Genomic DNA, 23510 nt, shown 5'->3' on the forward strand with positions numbered 1-23510 from the left:
AGAGGCCCTTGGACTGCAAGGAGATCAAACCAGTCAATCCTAAAGGAAATCAACCCTGACTATTCATTGGGAGGACTGATGCTGAAGCTGAAGTTCCAGTACTTTGGCCACCTGATGCGAAGAACTGACTCATTGGAAAAGATCCTGACACTGGGAAAGACAGAAGGCAGGAGGAGGGGAGGACAGAGGACGAGATGATTGGATGGCATCATCGACTCAATGAGAAAGCTTCAGGAGACGGTGAAAGACAGGGTGAAAGCTTCAGGTGAAAGACAGGGAAGCCTGGCACACTGCAGTCCATTGGGTCGTAACGAGTTGGATGCAACTGAGCGACTGAACAACGATCCCAAGTACTCCACTCTCTTAGTGGATCCTGAGGGCAAAGGTCCTCAAGAGCTGCTTAGACTTGCTATAAACATTTTTCTTCCTCACCTCCCATCTCTTGTTAACACACCCTAATCAGAGTTTCTCCTCCATGACTTCACTGAAACTGCTTTCCTCAAGGACATCAGCGTCCTTCATCAGGTCAAATGCAGTGTTCAAACCCTCAGTCCTCACCTTATTTATTTCGACAGTATTTGATAACGCTGATCACTCCCACTTTCCTCAAACAATTCTCTTATCTTCCAACACTCCACCCTCTCCTGGTGTGGCTCCTATCTGGTAGTTCCTTCTCCTCTTCTACAGAATTTCCAAAGGTTGGAGTTCATTTTCTTCCTCTCCACTAGCTACTCTCCCTCCTAAGGGATTTTATGTAAGACCTAAGGCTTAAAAAGCATCTATGTGCTGATGATTCCCAAATTCATATCTTCAGACTCATATATCCATCCAATTGTTTACTCAACATCTTCATTTGGATGTAGAACAAGCACTTTATGTAGCATATGAAACAGAATTCGTACTTCCCTCATTCCAAATTTTCTTTCCTTTAAATCTTCTCCAGCTCACTAAATAATACCACCACTAACTTACCCTTGAGGTCCTGAACTTAAGAATCAGCCATGAGCTTTTTGTTCGTTCACACATTCTCTGCCAAATCCATTCCAATTCAAAGTGTATCTGAATACATTCTGATACACCCCTTCTCACTTCTTCTCTGCTGCCATCCTAGTCCGAGCAACCACAAAGAGCTTCCTCACTGGTCTCCTTGAAGACATCTGTGCTTCCCTGTTGTGCATTTTACACATAATACCAAGAGTAACTCTTTAAAATGTGAACTAGATTCGGTCGTTCCTCTGCTCACCCTCCTGTGGCTTTCTGTTGCTCTTAGTAACAGCCCATAAGGCTCCATAGGATCTGATCTCCCCCATCACCTCTCTCAACCTACTACTGCTCTGTGGCTAGCTGATTACACTCAGCCATACTAGCCTTTTTTGTTGGTCTTGCAACATACCAGGCTAACCGCGTACAGCGAGGTTCTTTCAGCTTGGTAAGACTCCCATCCCTTTCCTCTCCCCTCCCGAGGTATTTGCTAGGCTTATTCCTTCATGTCATACATGTATGTACTTATAGGGCTCCTCTGAGGGGCAACACTTGGCCATCTATGAAGTCATCCTATTCCTGGTTTTATTTTTCTTCACTTGACTTATCACTTTCTGAAATTTTTATCTGTTTGTTGTCTCTTCTCAACCACTAGAATGCAAGCTCCATGAAGGCCTTTCAGGTCAGTTCAGTTCAGTCGCTCAGTCGTGTCCGACTCTTCGCGACCCCATGAATCGCAGAACGCCCGGCCTCCCTGTCCATCACCAACTCCTCGAGTTCACTCAGACTCACGTTCATTGAGTCAGTGATGGCATCCAGCCATCTCATCCTCTGTCGTCCCCTTCTCCTCCTGCCCCCAATCCCTCCCAGCATCAGAGTCTTTTGTCAACTCTTGGCATGAGGTGGCCAAAGTACTGGAGTTTCAGCTTTAGCATCATTCCTTCCAAAGAAATCCCAGGGCTGATCTCCTTCAGAATGGACTGGTTGGATCTCCTTGCAGTCCAAGGGACTCTCAAGAGTCTTCTCCAACACCACAGTTCAAAAGCATCAATTCTTCGGCGCTCAGCTTTCTTCACAGTCCAACTCTCATATCCATACATGACCACTGGAAAACCATAGCCTTGACTAGACAGACCTTTGTTGGCAAAGTAATGTCTCTGCTTTTCAAGATGCTATCTAGGTTGGTCATAACTTTTCTTCCAAGATGTAAGCTTCTTTTAATTTACTTCCATTTTTCTCTGCGCCTAGGACAGTGCCTGGCACCTACTAGATACTCAACTAGTACTTGTCAAATGGTCGTATTCCCTCCAAAATTCTTCTCCTCCTGAATCTTCGAACCATCTCTCATTTCATTTCCGGCCTCCCCACTCCGTCGCCCAGCCCAAGCTAAAAGCCGAATCTCCCCACTCCTCCCCCGCGGCGTTCTTAGCTCTTCCACCTCCTTCCTGCGCGGCCCCTTTAAGCGGACTCCGGAAAGCCGCGGGGAAGGCGGGGCCGAAATCTTGCCGACGCCGACTCGAAGGGGCGGGGCGGAACTTGGGGGCGGGGTCTGCGTGCTGCGTGCGTGCGCGCTCTGGAGGCTCCGCCGCCGCTGCTCTCGAGGCCGCTACCGCCGCCGTCGCCGCGTAGAGCCGGAGCAGGAGCCACGGCCGAGAGGAGGGAGGAGGAGGAGGAGGAGGTGGAGGAGGTGCCGGACCGGGGGGGGGTGAGTGAGGGGCGGGGAGCCGGAGCCGGCCCCAGAGGGAGCGAGGGGCGCGGGTCGGACGAGTCCGGGCCGAGGCGGCTCCTGTCGCCGGTCAGTCCCCTGGCTCCCCCTTCCTCCTCCGTGTTCCCTCGGTGTCCGGGGCGGCGGCCCGGGGGCCTGGCCGGCGGGAGGGGCCAGGACTCGGGGAGGCCCGGCCGCCGCCACCGGGGCCGGAGCCAACCACGCCCGCGGACCGAGCCGGTCGACTGTGGCTGGGCCTGCGGGAGAGGGACGGGAGGGGCCCGGGCCGGGTGTGGGAGAGAAAGAGGACATTGTGTCCCCCACCCTCCAACTCCCCGAGGTGTCATGGCACAAGCCCATTTCCCTCGCCATCTCCCCGGACACAGTGCCCTCTCCCCTAGCTGCCTGAGAGAGGTACTAGATTGGACATCGCTTCGTTTTTCTTCTTGCTTGTACCCTGCCTAGGGTCAGCTCTTCTTTCAAACCCAGTTCACCCTTTGGGGGGCACGCGAAGAAGAGAGTTGGAGGGTTGGGTGAATTTTCTGACCTCCCTTGACTGCTGGAGAAGTGTGGGTAGACGGGAGCGGTGCCCTTTCTGTGTTCACTTGTCAGGGTTCGGGATCTCGCATTTCTTCATTCCCCTAGTGCACAGAGCTGACATCTTTACACCCCACTCCACCTCTCAGCCCCTTTCCCGCCCTCTGTCCCCCACGTCTTCCGTAACATGCCATGTGTTCGCCTTTTCGGCGTTGCCTTTCTTGGGTCTCTGCTTCTTCCCTGAATTTTGTTAGGGAAGAGGTCACCGTGTGATTTTTGTCTTCTTCAGGCTGAGACTGGTAGGAGTGTCTTTTTGCCCCCTTGTTCAGGAAGTTAAGGACGGTGTCCTCAGCTGAATTGTGTAATTTACTGCTATGGGGAAAAGACGAGGGGAAGACATCAACTCACAGGGCTAAGAAGCAGAGTTTAGGGGACCTTTCGACCTCTTGGAAAAAGAACTAGCGTTCTGGAGTCATTCCGTTTGGGGGGAGAAGACCATTCTGTCACTGCTTTGAAGGAAGTGGGGTATAAAAAGAAAGGGAATAACAGGGCAGGAGGTTAATGGGTCACAGCCGTACAGGTGGCCACAGTTTTCTGTTTTCTGGGTTTGAGATGATTCTTTTTTATCACAGTAAGAGTAAAGTATCAGCCCTAGGTTTTAACGTGAAGCTCCTACCTTCAAAAGAATGCTGAAGGGCAGTCTCAGAAGGGATGCTGCTGGAAACAGGATTTGGAAACTTTATTTTGGTTTCCTGTCACAGTGTGTGGGGGTGGGCACACGTGTGTGTAGTTTTTCTTCTCTTTTGATGTAACTGATATCTGTGGATATTTTGACATAATAAGCACTAAATCAGGCCCTGAGCTCCTTTCTGTCTGTATTATGATTTTCTGTACCACTTTCTGTTTGAAATTATATTTGTGTTCGCTGGATTTCTTTTTAGTCTGGTGTTTCAGTGAATCTTGTTTCCTATGTATTTTGAATTATGTACTACAAAATACAGTTAAGTGTAAGGTGTGCTAAAAATCACACCATGCCCGGCACATGGTAGGCACTTGGTATTTCTTGAATGAAATGTGTTATTGCAAAGATGTGTCTGGTTTTATATATTTTCTATCCTTTGAGAGGTAGCTCAAATTAGATTTCACTTCACTTCCAACATACAAAATACTGATTATTAACCTTTTCTGGGCCACTAACACCTTTGAGAATATAATGAAATGCACATATAGACTCTCTCCTCAGGAAAGAAGTAATAGACATTTAGGTACAGAATTTTACATCTTCAGGGACTCTCTGAAGCCAACCATGTGTGTTTGTCTTAAATGTAAACTCTGAGTATTATTCAGTTCTATATTAAAACTGTTCAGAAGGCTTTGTTCACCTTCTGTGTGACCTCAAGCATGTGTGTCTACCCTCACAGACTTATTTGGGTCTTTGGGAACAAAGATTTTAAGACTGATGTTATTAACAGTTTTATGGGAAAAGTTCTCATAATATTTCTAAACAGATGGCTTTGAGGGAGATAAGATTGTCATAGTCACTACTGACAGCTTAAAATCATAATCACAACTGACTTACATTTTTTGTTGTTTAACTCCTTAGCAATATGATCAGCACTTAAAAGTGTTCACAGATCATTTTTCCTATTCTCTTGCAAGTTTGTTTATATGCATGTTTTTTTGTGTAGTTAATAATTATTGTATCAGTATTCAGTATCTGTTTAACAAGTGCTTTTAAAATGCCTATTATGTGAATAAAACAAAGTCCTTGCTATCATGGAGTTCATACACTAAACAGGAGAGATGGGCCATAACCATATAAATACAGAATAAGTCAGATGGTAAGAAATACGCAGAGAGTAAAGTGGGGTTAGAGGATACAGAGAGTGGCAAGGAAGGGTAGCTAGGGAAGGCATGATGCTGGAGTAGAGACCTGAAGAAAGTGAGGAATTCATGCTCTCCAGGGGAAGAAGATAACAGGCAGAGACCACTCAGTGTACTTGGCCTTTTGGAGAAGGCCAGTAAGCAGGAGGGAAAATGAGAGAACTTGAGATTAGAGAAGTGGCCGAGGCCACTGTAAAGCGTGTAGGCAATGGTCAGAACTTTGAATTTTACTTTGAATGAAATGGGAAACCACTGGAGGGTTTTGGGTAGAAGAGAGAACTCTTCTGACTAAAGTCTGTGGGAACTGTTCTGGCTGCTATGTGGAAGTTAACTTGGGGAAGGCAGCAGGGAGTGGCAGCAGGAAGACCAATTAGGAGGTTAATGTTCATTTTAAACCTTTTTGCATGGTTGCAAATTAGTCTGTCTACCTGCCCTTGGGCATATAGATACTTTCCTTTTCCCCTTATTGAAAATAACAATGAAATGAACACTTTTGTATGTTCAACAATTTTCTTTCTTTTTGAATATTTCCTTGGAATTTATTTCCAGAAGGACTACTAAATCAAAGTATATAAATATACTTGTCTTCTTGGTGTATCTATTAATTCCTTCAGAGAGTAGTTTGTGCTAAAGTGACAGCCACAGTTGTTGATCTGAAGTTTCATGCAGTGTCACTTGAGTGAATATTATTTAATACTTGAACAATTTGAATTATAAAAAGAGACCTTTTAGGTCATTAGGTTGAATTTTCCAGTAGCTAGCTCACATGAGTTCATAATGTTTGTTCAACTCTCTCTTTAACATTTTAATAACAGGGTGCTAATTGTTGGGGATAACAGTTGAATTAGACAGGGTCTCTGCCCTCAGGAAGTTTTATATTATGTAATAATTTGTGATCTCATAGTTAAATAACTTAAAATCTTGCCAGTGTTTACTGTTACTCAAGAACTTTGTTAGTATATGGTTGGTGATCTTTTATAAAGAATAGATATCCCAGTCAAGCACCTAATTTTTCATATTAATTCTTTTTTCTTATAAAAGGACTTTTCAATGGTATCAGCGATTAGTTTAATTTCTGTTTTGTATGTTTTTAGAATCTTAAATCTTTGATAGCCTCATGTTTGGAGAAGGAAATGGCAACCCACTCCAGTGTTCTTGCCTGGAGAATCCCAGGGACGGGGGAGCCTGGTGGGCTGCCGTCTCTGGGGTCGCACAGAGTCGGACACGACTGAAGCGACTTAGCAGCAGCAGCAGCCTCCTGTTTTGTTCTTTGCAGTAAATTATGCAACTAGCACTTAGTTGAGGACTCTCATAGTTGAATTTTTAAATTGTTGTAATTCTTTATAAGTTATTCAAAACACAGAGACTATTGTTTCTGTTAAGTCAATATTGCCTCTTTGAAATTTTATTTAGATTATGAGGAAGGATGATATCAGTCTGTTTTAATAGAATTATACCACTGTGATGGCCTTGCTAAGCAATTCAGAAGTCTAAAAGGCTTGATTTGACATGAGCAGAAACTCCAGCATCTGTAAAGTGAGTGGGCTGAGCCAGTGGAGTTTACCTGCAAGCACCGAGCACTGTGTCTCACACATGCTAGGGACCTAGCAAATGTCCACTGAACCTCATATAACCTCTAAGCTCCCAGTTCTAAAATTCTCATTTTAGAAGGTCAGTAAAAATATCTCGTATAAAGCATTTATATCTTAATGTTGTGGTGAGTTTAAAATTGTGAACATAAACTTACTTCCTCCTAATGTTCCTTCAAATTGAACTCATCAATTTTAAAAAGAGTTATGGCATATTGTCAAGTATTTTCTGCTCGTTCTGATGTCATATACTGCTATATGACTTAATGCCAAATTCGTATATTATGGAAATGATTACTGCTTAAAATAAAGATACTTAAACTTTCTTATGTTACTGAGACAGATGAAGGGTCCATTTTTTTCCCTTTTGTGTGTGTCTGAAATTTGGAGATTACAAATGGTAGTTTTTGTGCTTTTCACTTTCATACACAGAGAAAGTATTGGCCATTTTACATGTTGAATTTTTGTAATAGTGGCTATGAGTATGCAATGAAGGTTCACACATGCTCTCTCCAATCCCGTTTGCATTCAGTTTTGAGATGACTGATTAAGAGAGCAGTTTGTTTCAAAGTTAAAAGATCCAGATTAGTATTGAACCTATAAACTTAGTTTATCATAATGTCTGATCCATTAAGCAGTTCAGCAGAGAACTGTGCCTTGTTCTCATTTCCACTTGAAAATGGGCCTTGTAGAGGTAAAAGGTGCAGAGGAAATTGTGTATGATGGTTAAGGTGGAGTTGAGATAGTGTACTTTTGTTAAGCGGTCTAAAAACCATCCTTTTATTATAATTTTCAGAAGTACATGATATACACATGGAGGATTAAATATAGTCTATGAAATTATTTTCAATTGTTAGACTAATGGCTTTTTTTAAAGTTCTAATGACTTATTTAGGCTGTATAAATTTAGATTAGATAAATCTGGAAAAGAAGATTTCTTTGCATATCCAGTTTTTCCAGGGATAGAGATAGTTTCCTATCTCCACCCTATTTATTTAGTTCACATTGATAGAGAGTGGTTCAAAGTGTGGAATGGTAAAATTAACCAAATTTAGGATTAAATGCATAATTCTATGTCTGGTTTCAGAATATATTTAAATTAGGCTATACCTCATAAGGTTAGGAATGTACTAAACTACACATAACTGATAAAACACACTGTTGGATTAATTAAAACTTGAGATGACTTACTTTGAATTCACAAATACATACCTGTGCCTGTAACATGCATGGTTGTTTGCAGTGCTATGTTACACTCACTCAGAACTGTAGCTAGGTTATCAGTGACAAAAGTATATACTCACTCAGAACTGTAGCTAGGTTATCAGTGACAAAAGTATATACTCACTCAGAACTGTAGCTTAGTTATCAGTGACAAAAGTATAAAGTTGAAGAGACACAAAGAACTGGGTTACAACTGTTTCTTTGGACAAAGCCCAGATGCCACTTATATAGGATTCTAAGTTAGTAATAGTAGGAATTCTTATTGCAGACTGAACATTTCAGATCTGTCAAATGTGTGATCCAGAGAGTAAATTCATTCACTATTTTTCATGGTATTTTTAAATTCATAGGATCATTCTGTTCTAGACAAGTATTGTATAGAATATTAAGCAAGCAACCTTAACTTAATTATTTTAGCAGCTGACATTTAACACTAATCTTTGGGTTTTATGTAGTTTTCAGTGTCTATCCCAAATCATTGATGTCTTTTAAGCTACCTTTTAGATTTCAGTGTGTAGTTGTGGAAATATTGCATAATTTCATTAATAGATTTCAGATTCAGTCATTGAACAGATGTTTCAGTGACCCAGTATTAAGCTGTTTGATGGAAACTGAGACATGGGGCTGTAGTTTCTACTCTAGTATTATAGTCTAGTAATGTATTTTGTTTGCCAGAACCTGACATATGTTTTATAAATAAATGTTGTGTTTTCATGATTGATTAAAAATAGAACAATACTCATTTTCTAAGTAAAATCTTTGTGATATTTTGATTCTCTTTCAGTTGTTAACAACTATTTCTGTGGTCTTATTTTCTAACAGCTTTTTAGTATTTGAGCAAACCAGTCTCCCATCGGTTAAACTATACAGTAAAATAAGAACTGCTTGTTCAACTGCCTATTTTACTTCTGTTGGTCTTTTTTTTCCCAAGTTGCTTTTCTGCATATATCCTACATTGTAGGTAAGTTTTTTCCTGGTTCAGCTAAGTTTTAATTCTAATGTTTAATGTGAGACGTTTGGGAGGTTTTTTTTTTTGTTTTTTGGAAGGACAGCTTAATATTTTTTCTACAATGATTAAAATCATCCTGTGCCACTGAAGTGAACTATCCACTGAAAGATAGTAGTCAAATGCATCAGTGTGCATTTTTAGTGATGTTGTTGGTAGTTTGCCAGATTTATTTTCAAGTTCCTCCCAGACCTAACTGTGATGTGCTTATAAGGCAACAACAGTATATTTAGTTAATTTGTGAAATGAGAATAGTTTTTCTGGTTTTTCCATTTTGCATGTTTTGAGTTAGGATTAATTGGACATTTATTATCCTCAATAGGCATACAATAAAACAGTTCATTTAACTGTGGTCTTTCTGCTGGAGTATTGGCTGACTTTTAGATAGCCTTATGTGATTTCATGAGTACTACTGAGTTTTGGATGACATTCTTTACACAGTCTAAAAGTACAAGTAAGCCTAATAAAAGCTGGAAAGAAAACGAGTTTGATGCTTTCTTTGCAGTAGGAAGTGTAGTTTCTAGTCCAAGCAATATGCCCTTGTTTGTTTCAGGGGCATATTTCAGGGGTTATAACTGCTTAAACCTTTTTTTCTTGTTTAAGCTAATTCATGTTCATTGTGGTGGCAAATTTTGACAAGAGCGTAAATGTAAAGAAGAAATTGAAGATTACTCATGAACCTGTTGCCCAGAGATAATTTCTACAAACATTTCAATTTGGTTTTTTTGGTTCTTCTCCTTTCTTACTTCTTTTCAATTAAAAAAAAAAAAAAAACCCTGAAATTATACTTCTGTAAATGTGGTTTTGATCCTGCTTTTATCTCTGAACAGGTTATTGTTCTCCTAGTGTGGGACTCTCAGGTTGATCCTTATAATACTACTATTTTAAATAACACTGAGATACACATTTTTGTACATTTATACTTGATTGCATCTCTCTCTCTCTCTCTTTTTTTTAATTTTCCTTTAGGGTAGATTCCCAGAAGTGGAATAACTGGATCAAAGGGTGGTTACCCTGTGTATGAATGTGTGTCTCACTGCACCTTCAATGGCATTGAGTAGGTCAGTTTTTACAACCTTTGCCAATTTGTTAGATACCAATTACAGTTCTTGGGGGGTGATCACAAAATCCTCATATTATTAATAATCTGTAAAAACATCAAAGGGTATGATTATTAATTTGCAGTCATCTTTGAAAAAGTTGCTTAGAATGAATTTCTTTGAAAATATTTTAGTAAAAGTAATCTTTGTGACAAAAAAGATGTTTCTTGACATTACAATTTCAGTATTGTTCTTCTCTTGAAAAGAAATAGTATTTAATCTTCTCCCTTTACTAAAATAACAAACATGAGAAGGCTTATTTTATAGTGTGTAAGTAGAAATATGTAAAACTAAATTATTTTAGATAGAGAGGGATAGTCACATGATTCAGACTTTAAAAAACCCTCAAACTACGCAACTTAGTGTTTAGAGCAATAGCTGTAGAGTTAAGCAGCCTGTATTGAAATCCTTGCTTTGCCACTTATTCAGTGTATGATTTGAGGCAACTTACTGAGTATACAGTTTGAGGATATCTACTAAATATATAGTTTGATGGTTTTGAGCTTTGGGTTTCTCATCTGTAAAAGGAGAATAATAATACCTACTTTATAGGATTGTTGAGAGGATTAGAAATACTGTTTAAGACTGCTGAGCGCATAGTAGGCATTTAATAAAAGCTGCCAGTTGTTGGGTTTGAAAATTTGGCAGGGTGGGCAGGAGGAGAAGGGGACGACAGAGAATGAGATGGCTGGATGGCATCACTGACTCGATGGACGTGAATCTGAGTGAACTCCGAGAGTTGGTGATGGACAGGGAGGCCTGGTGTGCTGCGATTCATGGGGTTGTAAAGAGTCGGACACGACTGAGCGACTGAACTGAACTGAACTGAACTTGCTGGATGGGGCAGAACATATCTTTTGTATGTCCTTATTTACATAAATGAATGCAGAGATGCGAAGGGGCCTTGAGCAGTGGCAGCTGAGAGGGAGTGCAGGGCATTCTTTGTGCGGTAGGAATGACATGAGCCAAGATAGAAGGTTCAGGGCAAGTTGGAGGACAGAAGATTGATTTGACAGAAGCCTGGGCCTGTGTAATTAGAAAATAATGGCAGTAAGGGCATAAAGATTGATCGGGACTATGGAAGTCATTGAGTGCTAGGTTGAGAAGTATAGGCTTTATGCGGGAGCACAGGAAGTTTTGATATGAGGAATAAGATCCTATCAGAGCATTCATCTTTTGAAAATGAATCTAGATGCAGAGTACAGAATGAATTGAGGAAGAAAGAGACTGAAGACAGGGAGACTGGTTTAAACACACAGGAGCATTTAATCTCCTTTTACTAAAATAAACATGAGAGGTAAGCCAAGATCTTGAGAGTTTAACAGAAAACAAGAGGAAAGGTTAGGGGGGCGTTGCTGGGAATCAACCATTGTGAAGATCTCTAGATCTTCAGAGATACCCAGTTTAGAGATGAAATTCAAAAGAAAGAATCTGAGTCTAATGAATAGGCTACATAGAGTTAGGTGTGTAACCTTTGAGAGAAAATAGGACTCTTTGGTTGTACACTGTGTTTGTTGCTGAGTTTTTAATTAGTTTGATTGGTAAAAGATTCCTGTTTTTTATCAGTAAAAAGCGTATGTTTATGCTATTTCTTTGACAAATATATAGTCTACAGAAATTTACTTATCTAGCATTTTGAGTTCGTAGCTAACAGAGAATCCTCACTTTTAGACATATTTCTGGAGAAGGCGATGGCACCCCACTCCAGTACTCTTGCCTGGAAAATCCCATGGACGGAGGAGCTTGGTGGGCTGTAGTCCAGAGGGTCGCAAAGAGTCGGACATGACTGAGCGACTTCACTTTCACTTTTCACTTTCATGCATTGCAGAAGGAAATGGCAAGCCACTCCAGTGTTCTTGCCTGGAGAATCCCAGGGTCGGGGGAGCCTGGTGGGCTACCGTCTATGGGGTCGCACAGAGTCGGACACGGCTGATGCGACTTAGCAGCAGCAGCAGCAGCTGGAGGTATTATCTTAAAATAGGGCTTCCATGGTGGCTCAGATGATAAAGAGTCTGCCTGCAGTGTGGGAAATCCGGGTTTGATTCCTGGGTTGGGAAGATCCTCTGGAGAAGGAAATGGCAACCCACTCCAGTATTATTATTGCCTGGAGAATTCCATGGACAGAGGAGCCTGGCAGGTTACATACAATCTGTAGGGTTGCAAAGAGTATGACACAATTAAGCAGCTTGACTTTCTTTCTATCTTAAAATACTTAACTGTAAGGTAAAATTCTCCTATATGTGGTTTTCCAGCTTTCATGAATGTAAATGGACTTTAGAAACATCAGTTTTGAGAGCAGAAGTGATGAAAAGTGAAGTATAGCTTCTTAAGCAGCTTATAATGTTGAAGACAGTGAAATATGGAACAGCAAAAAATAGGAAATTAAGTACATGATCTTTAGAAAAAATAACGCTTTCAGTACTTCTTAATTTCTTAATTAAAAAAAAAAAAAAGAGCAAATGCTGTTCTTAGTCATTCTGGTACCTGCTTCTAGCTCTGTGCTAGCTGTGCTTTCCACTTGGTTGAATACTATGTAAGCAAGTTAGCCTAAAGATTGATATTAATATTTCTTTTTGACTGAGAGGTAAACTCACATGAGCTGTGAATTATCTGCTTATTGTCTCCTTTTATATTACCTTTTATATAAAAGAAGCAACCTCCAATTTTAAAAAAGTAAATACAGGCTTGTGTTACATTCAGGGTGTTTGCATTTTTTAAACCATTGAATTTTATACCTTTTCGTAATGTTTCTTTTAGTTTCCAAATATTTTCTAAACTCAGAAATAAAGTCGTTATTATTTTTATTCACATCTCTCCACTTTACAAGTATCCTTGAAAATATTTTTAAATTAATAAGCAAATGTAGCATATAGTATTGGGGATTTTATGTTTGCTTGTTTGTTTGTTTTCCACAAACACTTTTTTTTCTCATATAAGCCCAGATCTGGTGAACTGTGTGATTATTTCTTTTACTAGAGACCTCAGATAGTCAAAGCAGGGATTTAATGTCTCAAGCTATAAGATTCCAGTTGATTCTGTTTTGAGTTGATTTGAAGATATTCGTGTTTGTCAACCAAAATCAGAACTACAGTGATTTTCCTCGGACTGATCACTCCTTTCCTTCCTTCCTTCTCTCCTGTCATAGCTAAGAACAGGATCTTCCCTGATTTGGGCCATGCTGACGCTGTCACTGTGATGTCAGCTATGGCTTCCCAGTCTGTACTTCTTACATTCTTAGAAGCATTCTTGTTTCTTGGCAGGAAAAATGTTATTATATTGAGTGGCTAGCAGCTCATGGTATATTATTATAAGAAAAGTCAGTTTTAAATGTCAGACTGCAATAAAGCTAAAATTAAAAAAAGAAAATTTACTCAGTTTTTGCATGAGGTGACCTATGAGGTTTGTGAAACATGAATAGATTTGCATATTTTTCTATCCCAAAGGATTGTCATAAAAGAAAATAAAGCCCACTGGTTGAATAGCTTATTGCGTATATTTCTTAACTCTTTTTTTAAATCAAAAGAACATTATTTCTTATTCCTTTTGAATAAGTTTTAAATGCTAAATAAGTTCTTAACAAAGAAATCATAGACCTTCCCCAGAATAATCTTAAACACTTTGGCTGGTTAGCCAACAAATATTTATTGAGTGATTATTGGTTACCTGGTACTGTTTTAGGAACTGGAGATAGGGCAATGAGTAGACTGCTTTTGTGGAATTCTTTATACCAGTGGCGTTTGGTGGTTTTGGAGAGAAACAGTAAATAAATAAGTGAACAGATAATTTAAGAGGTCACAGATGCTATGAAGAAGCCATAACAAGAAGAAATGATAGTGATGGAAGGGTTTAGATTGAGTGCTGAGGAAAAAATTCCCTGATGATATTTATTCTGACACCTCAGTCGCAAAAAGCCAGACATGTTATGATCTGCAAGAAAAGTTAACCAGACAAGAGGGCCAGTTGGTATAAAAGCCCTAAAGTAGGAAGCAGCTAGTCATGGCTGAGAAGTGGTAAGCTGAGGGGAGACGGCTAGCTGAAGTTGGCAAGGGGCAGATCACATAAGGCTTTGGTGAAGCGTTTGGATTTTGCTTTTATGAAAGCAACGGAAGTACACAGGATAGCACTACCTACCTTTATAGATAAATATGTACAACTTTTGATGTTGAAGATAGTGTTACTAATGAATCTGGCTTGAAACAAATCTGCAGGGTAACTAGTATTTTTCCAGACGTAGAAAATCACTAACTTATACATAAATTGTGTTTTCCCCAGGGGTCTGCAGAAATAGGAATGGATTCTTTTTAATGCTGCAAAAAGCCTAGTATTTGCTCTCAATAGACTTACACAGGTGCAATACTATGTATCTTTGGCCAGTAATTATATTAACTCAAATCTTTGGGACTAATTGCCACACTGTCCTTACCATGCATTGTGGTGATTTGCAGGCTGTTAATGAAATGAAACATTGTGCTTATGCCTCAGGAACCCAGCACTGAGTTTCATTACTTTTTATGTCTTTGACAGTTTGAGAGTTCTTGTTAGCCATTATATATCTGGTTAATAAAATATCAGTGCATTTGATAGACAAAACTCTTTGAAGACCTGGAATCTGTGGAGAATAAAAGATTTTTCATAGTTAGTTAGGTTGAGAGCTACTGTTAAATGTCCCAATTTCTAGAGAGACTTAGAAGGAAAAGGGAACTTTTTTTTTTGAAGGTAAAGCCCTTAATCCCATTTCATCTGTATATCAAATCTGTGAAATAAATATTGTTCATTTTTTGAGGATGATGAAACCCAAAGTAATTATATATATGAAAATGTACAAACTCTGTTTAAAATTTTTATTTATTTGTCTTTGGCTGCACTGGGTCTTCATTGCTGCATGCTGGCTTTCTCCAGTTGCGGCAAGTGGGAGCTACTCTCCTTTGGGGCGCTCAGGCTTCTCGTTGGGGTGGCTTCTCTTGTTGCAGAGCACGGGCTCTAGGTGTTCAGGCTTCAGTTGTGGCATGCAGGCTCAGTATCTGTGGCTTGTCGGCTCTAGAGTGTGGGCTCAGTAGTTGTGCATGGGCTTAGTTGCTCCACAGCACGTGGAATCTTCCCAGACCAGAGATCGCACCCATGTCCCATGCACTTGAAGGTGGATTCTTATCCACTGTGCCACCACAGAAGTCCCACAGACTCTTAATTGTAGAGGATAATGTTGACAGCAAACTTTGAGAAGAAAGGATTACAGCAGTACAAAGCACAAAATGAGAGGCCAGTAAATATTTGTGTCTTTCATGCACACGTGAATCAATGAGTAGGCGAACGACAGAAGACTGCCTCTCCCTCTAATCTTCAGTGCAGCACACTCTTTCTTCTGGATGAGTCTAGAAAACTCTTCAAAAATAACTGAATTCACCTATGTTTTTCCTCTGCAAAACTCACTTCCCCATGAGGCTTAAATTACTTAAAATAAATCACACATTAAAAATTCTGAGAGAAATAAAGACCAGAAACCCAGAAAGTGTAATTTTCACTAAGATTCTTACTACTTGAGTAGTCCCTAATGTTTTCAGCTTAAAGGAAATTTGCTCAAATTTTTCCATTCGTATTCAGGATATCATCTTCTTTTGGTTCTGTTTGCATCACTTAAATTTTAACTGTTTAAAAGTTTAGCTTTTTGAAATGAACAACAGTAATCAAACTGTTTATGCAGCCAACATGTGTTGTCCATCTAATCTCTGTTTCATTGTGGGGGAAGTATGTGTGTATTTCTGTCTTCTACTAGTATATCATTGGAGAAGGAAATGGCAACTCACTCTAGTGTTCTTGCCTGGAAAATCCCATGGACAGAGGAGCCTGGTGGGCTACAGTCCATGGGGTCTGAAAGAGTCGGACACGACTGAGCGACTAAACCACCACCACCACTAGTATATCATAGTGTGTGATTTGTTCAAAAATATGATCCAGTATTTTGGGGGCATTTATGGTTAGTAGGGTTAAAAAAATTACATAATGGGACTTTTTTCTCCAACTGATATTAATACTCAGGCAGAACAGCAGTATGAGATCTAACCTTTCAAATAAATTAATATCTTATTAATTAAGTGTAGAGTACCTTTAAATGATCTCACACGCTAGTAAAGTAATGCTCAAAATTCTCGAAGCCAGGCTTCAACAGTACGTGAACCATGAACTTCCAGATGTTCCAGCTGGATTTAGAAAAGGCAGAAGAACCAGAGTTCAAATTGCCAAAATGCATTGGATCATTGAAAAAGCAAGAGAGTTCCAGAAAGACATCTACGTCTGCTTTATTGACTATGCCAAAGCCTTTGACTGTGTGGATCACAACAAACTGGAAAATTCTCGAGAGATGGGAATACCAGACCACCTGACCTGCCTCTTGAGAAAGCTGTATGCAGGGCAGGAAACAATAGTTAGAACTGGACATGGAACCACAGAGTTCCAAATCAAGAAAGGAGTACATCAAGGCTGTATATTGTCACCCTGCTTATTTAACTTCTATGCAGAGTACATCATGAGAAACACTGGGATGGGTGAAGCACAAGCTGGAATCAAGATTGCTGGGAGAAATATCAATAACCTCAGATATGCAGATGACACCACCCTTGTGGCAGAAAGCGAAGAAGAACTAAAGAGCCTCTTAATGAAAGTAAAAGAGGAGAGTGAAAAAGTTGGCTTAAAACTCAACATTCAGAACACTAAGATCATGGCACCTGGTCCCATCACTTCATGGCAAATAGATGGGGAAACAATGAAAACAGTGAGAGACTTTATTTTCTTGGGCTCCAAATCACTGCAGATGGTGACTATAACCATGAAATTCAAAGACACTTGCTTCTTGGAAGAAAAGTTATCTAGACAGCATATTAAAAAGCAGAGACATTACTTTGCTAGCAGAGGTCCATCTAATCAAAGCTATGGTTTTTCCTGTGGTCATGTATGGATGTGAGAGTTGGACTAGAAAGAAAGCTGAGCACCAAAGAATTGATGCTTTTGAACTGTGGTGTTGGAGAAGACTCTTGAGAGTCCCTTGGACAGCAAGGAGATCCAACCAGTCCATCCTATCCTAAAGGAAATCAGTCCTGAATATTCATTGGAAGGACTGATGCAGAGGCTGAAGCTCCAATACTTTGGCCACCTGATGTGAAGAACTGACTCATTGGCAAAGACCCTGATGCTGGGAAGGATTGAAGGCGGGAGGAGAAGGGGATGACAGAGGATGAGATGGTTGGATGGCATCACCAACTCAATGGACATGAGTTTGAGTAAACTCCGGGAGTTGGTGATGGACAGGGAGGCCTGGCGTGCTGCAGTCCGTAGGGTCACAAAGAGTCAGACACACCTGAGCGACTAAACTGAGCTAAAGTGAACATTTAAATGAGTTCTTAATAGGAATGGATACTTAAGAGATGAAAATAGTTGCTGCTAATTGAGAGTTTGAAAGAAACTATTTTAGTGGAGGGTTGCGAAAGGGAAAGAATTCTAATACAGGATTTTCTGTAAGGGAATGGATAACACATGGAAGTTGTTTTGCTGGACTGTGGAAAAGAAATTTATTTTCACCTAAAGAGAAAAGAAAGGAAATTGATGAAATGAGGGCTGTTCGGAGATAAATTAACATTGAAGGGTAGAAAGAACACTTCAGGTTAGATATGGTGGCCTAGAGGGACCTTCTGAGAGGTTATGACGAATCTCACCATTTGTGGCAGTATCACTACTTTGTGCAGGATGGGATCTGTCTTGTTGGTTTGGGTCTGAAGTACAATAAACCTGGACAGAGTGAAGAGCCTTGTTTTTGTGAAGAATGGGACATATTTTTAAATTTGTTTCTAGTAGTTTGAGACTAAGGTTATAATATGACAGGTCTATAAAAGATAACTTTATGTGATATTTTGGTTCTTGGTGTCCTCAGAGTGCTCTTTTTGTTTTTTAGGGGTTTGGGGGCTAGATTTCTGTATAAGTTTTCAACTGCTCTACTGTTACATTCTGCTGCTCTTTATTTTAATCATATAATCAAGTTTAGTAATGACATGGGTAACCCCTTGGCCTGAAATTTTCACGCTTCAGAAAATTGTTTTGCATATAAAGTACAAGCAACAATTTGCCCTGTTGATGTGTATATCTAAAAGTTGGTATACTTGAAACTTTTATATATTGCTTAAGAATATTAGATTATTTGTGAGCTTGAGGGTGAATCTTATGTCTCAGACTCCCCTTTATTTGTTAAGATCTTCAGATACTAGGTTATTTCGATGATGTTTCTTTTATATCCATATGACAGATCTGGAACTTAAGTAACTCGTAACTGGAGAAATACTTCAGTTCAGTTCAGTCGCTCAGTCATGTCCGACTCTTTACGATCCCATGAATCACAGCACGCCAGGCCTCCCTGTCTATCACCAACTCCCGGAGTTCACTCAGACTCACGTCCATCGAGTCAGTGATGCCATCCAGCCATCTCATCCTCTGTCGTCCCCTTCTCCTCCTGCCCCCAGTCCCTCCCAGCATCAGAGTCTTTTCCAAGGAGTCAACTCTTCACATGAGGTGGCCAAAGTATTGGACATCAGTATCTTCAACATCAGTCTTTCCAATATATACTCTTTAAAAGAAAAGTTCCCGTGCCTTTTGAATATGGAGTTTCACACCTGGGATGAACTTTGTGAAACATTCTTTTGAATTTTAAATAAATGGTAACTTCTTACTGCTATTTAAATATCATGGTTTTTACGTGGAAAGTGACAGCCTTATAGTTTAAGTACCAACCAAAATCTGCAGTTGAAGCCATTGCTAGGAGGGTGTTAGGTGATGAAGTCATCTGTCATTCCTGCTTTGCTTTAGACTTGCACTGCTGTCATCGGGAGGACAAGCTTGCGAGTGTGCCACCAGTAGTGCCGTCTGCTTGTGTTGCCTGTAAGCAGTAGGCCGTAAGCATCGGATGTAAAGAATCATTGCTTTGTGGTGTTCCAGGCTGGCTCTGTTTAGGTTCAACTGGACTGGGCTGAGCTTGTGCCTACATGGGTTGTCACATTTTTTATCTTTGGCAACCATAACATTTCCATAACTATGTATGGAATACATAATATATGTATGTATTAATGCCTTCTGTGTGTTGGTGTGCTAAAGATGGACAAGTGAGGTTTTTTAGTAATGCAGAGAGTGCCTATTTAATGAGTAAAAATTTTTAAATGATTGTTTTTTTGAAGTATTCAAGTACTTGAAAAAGAGAGATGACTCTATATGAAGGACCAACTGTCCCCCCTCCACCTTGTGGTTAATTTTCACAATATAAGAAACTTTTTTTTTTTTCAATCCTATAAGCCAGTGTTTTATAGAAAGTCAGTCATATAATGTGCTTCCCAGGTGGTGTGGTGGTAAAGAATCTGCCGATGCAGGAGACGTGGGTTCAGTCTCTCAGTCAGGAAGATCCCCTGGAGTAGGAAATGGCAACCCATTCCAGTATTCGTGCCTGGAAAATTCCATAGACAGAGGAGCCTGGCAGGCTACAGTCCATGGGCTGGTAGAGTCAGATGCTCCTGAACGCCCATGTACATGCATACACACACAGTCACATAGCATTTGTCCACACCATTTAAAAAAAGACACTTTTGTTAAGAGAGAAAAAGTTGATTAACAGTGTTTATATAGTACGATTTCAGTTCTTATGTTTACAGGTTCCTATTGATATGTAGAATGTAGGTGAAAAGGAAACCTCAAAAGGACCAAAGTTATGAAGTTGGAATTATAGGTGATTTTTATTTTTCTTTTTAATTTTTAATTTTATTTCCTGAATTTTATACACTGTTCATATATTTTATAATTGGGTTCTAAAGTGAGTTCATTATAGAATATGAAATTGAATTTAATAAAGCTTTTAAAAATGAAGGTTCTTTGGGGATAAAATGAGTTAAAGGCTTTACAAATGAATTAAACAAATGTATTCCTGAGATGGAATTATGCGTAATGATAAAGTTTGTACTTTAAGGCAAATTTAAGTTCATTTTCTTGGTGTAGTGAGTGAGAAAAGAGGGAAAAGTACTGTACTATTGTATAACTTGGGAAAACTTTTGATGCTTCTCACTCAGGTTTACCTTAGTTACATTCATTTGTATACTGTTTTATAGATGATTGTTAATCACAAGGTATAAGCTTATTTATATAAATGATATGCCACCTCTCACTTTGAATATTTGGTCATTTGATACTGCATTTGTGGTTAGGAGGCGAACAGTCCATGGAAGTTTATATGTTAGTATCTACTAGCTGTTACTTCATTTCTTTATTTCTCGGTTGTTTTCATCTGTAGAATGGAAAAAGAGCAGTACCTATTTCTTAGACATGTTTAAAGATTAAATAAGTATGCCTGGCATACAGAAAGCTCTTAAATATTGCTGCCGTCATTATTACTACCACCAAAAGTTGGCATTGATGTCTGTAAGAAATTGGAGACAGTTGCTAGGGAATTAAGTAGTATCTTAATCCTTTGTGCCTATTTTGACTAACCAGTATATTCTTCTTTAGTTAAGTGGGACTGTACAGTTAGGTGAAGTGAAGTGAAGTCGCTCAGTTGTGTCCAACTCTTTGCGACCCCATAGACTGTAGCCTATCAGGCTCCACCGTCCATGGGATTTTCCAGGTAAGAGTGCTGGAGTGAGTTGCCATTTCCTTCTCCAGGGAATCTTCCCAACCCAGGAATTGAACCCGAGTCTCCCGCATTGTGGGCAGATGCTTTACCGTCTGAGCCACCAGGGAGTACATTATTTATATACACAGTAAATCTTGGCATATGTGGTTTCACATTTTAAACCCAGAGTATCTAGCGGGAGATTTTTAATTTGGGGTAGGCAAAATTTTGAATTCTGTATATTTCAAGGCTGACATGCCAAACACAATATTAACTAAAGAGAATTGAGTGTAGCTGACAGCATCCTAGTTATTATTACCCAGCAGTGATTTTTCTTTTCTACTTGTTTACTAAACTTGTGTTTCTTTGTGAATGATACTGCCCTGCCTGAGAAGGCCAGTAGTTAATGCTGGGTTTTGCAGATTTTGCAGTCCACAGGTTGCAAAGAGTCGGGCACGACTGAGTGACTTCACTTTGCAGATTTAACTGAAATGACTATTTTAGTAGCAAAATTTATGAATTTTGCTTATTTTTTTAAAATATTCCTCACAATGCCTTGTACCCAGTGGAGATAATGGATAATAGGATATATATCTGTCTGGATTTCATATTCCATAGAGTGGTATGATGATAGAATTGTGCTTCATTTAATAAAAGCTACTAGCCTCATCCCTAGAAATGTTGATTTTATTATCATATCTGCAGTATGGTCAAGGAACCTTGTGATCCCAGATGATTCTGATGCAATACTCTTTCAATTTCTTTTTCTCTTATAATTTCTTTTTTTAGGTCTAGCTTTTAAAAGAGTTAATTATCCTTGATTTCACTGATTTTTCATTGCTGCGCGTGGGTTTTCTCTAGTAGTTACAGCAAGCAGAAGCTACTCTCTGCTGTTGTGGCTCAGGCGTCTCGTTCCAGTGGCTTCTCTTGTTGCTGAGCACCGGCTCTCGGGTGCTCAGGCTTCAGGGGTTGCGGCTCCCATGCTCTCGAGCACAGGCTCAATAGTTGTGGCCTAAGGGCTTAGTCGGTGGCTCGGATGGTAAAGAATCTGCCTGCGATACAGAAGACTGGTTCAGTCCCTGGGTCGAGAAGATCCTCTGGAGAAGGGCATTGGCTACCCACTTCAGTATTCTTCCCTGGAGAATTCCATAGACAGAGGAACCTGGCAGGTACAGTCCATGGGATTGCAAAGTGGAAAAAAGTGAAAGTTGCTCAGTCCTGTTCGACTCTTTACCACCATGTGGACTGTAGGTCCATGAAATTCTCCAGGCCAGAATACTGGAGTGGGTAGCCTTTCCCTTCTCCAGGGGATCTTCCCCACCTAGGAATTGAACTGGGGTCTCCTGCGTTACAGGCGGATTCTTTACCAGCAGAGTTTTCATGGGGTTGCAGAGAGTCCCACACAGCTGAGCAGCTAACACTTCCACTTCCACTTTCTTTCACGGGCTTTAATTGCTCTGCCACATGTGGCACCTTCCCAGAGCAGGAATCGAACCCATGTCTCCTGCACTGGCAGGCGGATTCTTAACCACTGGACCACTAAGGAAGTCCCTCTGTATTTTTATTTTAACATTGTGTGTTTAGAACTCTGTACTGTATTTTTGAAACTTTAAGACTATAGGAATAAACTTTATATTTACTAACAAAAATTAATGTTAACTTTTCATAGTATGTTCCTTTTCAATAGTTCAGTCAGTGTACATATATTACTTATTCAGACTCAAGTAATACCTAGTTCCTTGTAGAAAAAAGTGAGCGTACCGATGAGATAGTTTCTTAGCCTTTCTTATCATTATCACTTGCTTCCCTCAGTCTAGTCTTTATATGTTTTTTCCTAATTGTTCCCCTCATGAAATTTTAATACCATGGGTATTCTGTATATTTGTTTATTTACTGTATGTTAATCTTTTTCTTTATACACTAAAAGGTAAAGATTTTTTTACTCCCTTTAGGAGTGATATTGCCCTTGTTGGAATGAGTGCAATAAACTAAAAGGAAAATCACCCTTCATTTACCTCCCACCCTGTTAATGTTTACTAACATCTTGCCCAGTGGTTTTCAGTACATAACCTTTTTTCCTTCAGAAAATGAAATCAGATGCATAATAGTTCATGCTCCTTTTAAAAAGTATATTGTGACATTTTTGTCAAGATGAATATATTTTAGTATTTATTGGATAAATAATAACAATAGATAGTAAATACTCTGTTATGTGAATTTGCCATCATTTAAAAATCTTATTCCCTATAGCTTTCAATATTTTATAATAAAAACTTTTTTTAATATCATTGTAGTTGAATTTCTCCAGGCATTCTTACTTATTTCCCTAGGATGAATTCCAAGAAATAGAATTATTTTATTCTGTATATCTTAATATTTTTGATATGTATAACTTAATGAAAGTTCCTTTCTCTAAGGACAACCACTAGTAATATGAATATTTATCCAGCTTTTTCCTGTATATATTCTAACATAAATAGTTTCTAAACTTGTATCTATGTATCTTTTGAAAAAGATTAATAGGCTGAACTTTAACTGTGGCAAATTGCTTTTTCTTTTTTGTCCAAGGCATTTTGGTCATCTTTTCAGATGACTCTTGTAATTTATCTCATTTCTTTTTGGAGTATTTACTGAATTACTGTACACATTTATCCATTCTTCTGTTGAAGGGCCTTTTGTTTCCTGTTTTTTGTGTGTGTGATTGTTTCTAGCATACGTATTTGTTTGCTTGTGTTTTTCTGTTTCATAAATTCCCATTTATGGTGGAATTGCTGGGTCATTTAAGAATTGAAATGGCATTATATGCTTGAGTCTCTCTACGCTTTCTCTTTTTCATCTTTTATTTACCTACTCTGAT

At 39.4% G+C, this 23510-nt stretch overlaps 1 protein-coding gene across 23 annotated transcripts in view; it reads left to right on the forward strand.

Moving 5' to 3' along the window:
- The first annotated feature begins 2556 nt into the window (after positions 1 to 2556).
- Positions 2557 to 23510, forward strand: part of RAP1A (RAP1A, member of RAS oncogene family) — an 80446-nt gene continuing 59492 nt past the window's right edge. For 4 of the 23 annotated variants that reach the window (XM_060412627.1, XM_060412644.1, XM_042252378.2 and 1 more), the window contains exons 1-3: positions 2698 to 7972; positions 8017 to 8881; positions 9896 to 9987. The gene's annotated coding sequence lies outside the window, so the exon portion shown is untranslated. The other 19 variants (XM_060412610.1, XM_060412579.1, XM_042252396.2 and 16 more) reach the window with 12 other exon arrangements.

The sequence above is a fragment of the Ovis aries genome, chromosome 1, assembly GCF_016772045.2.
Source record: "Ovis aries strain OAR_USU_Benz2616 breed Rambouillet chromosome 1, ARS-UI_Ramb_v3.0, whole genome shotgun sequence".
Lineage (NCBI taxonomy): Eukaryota > Metazoa > Chordata > Mammalia > Artiodactyla > Bovidae > Ovis > Ovis aries.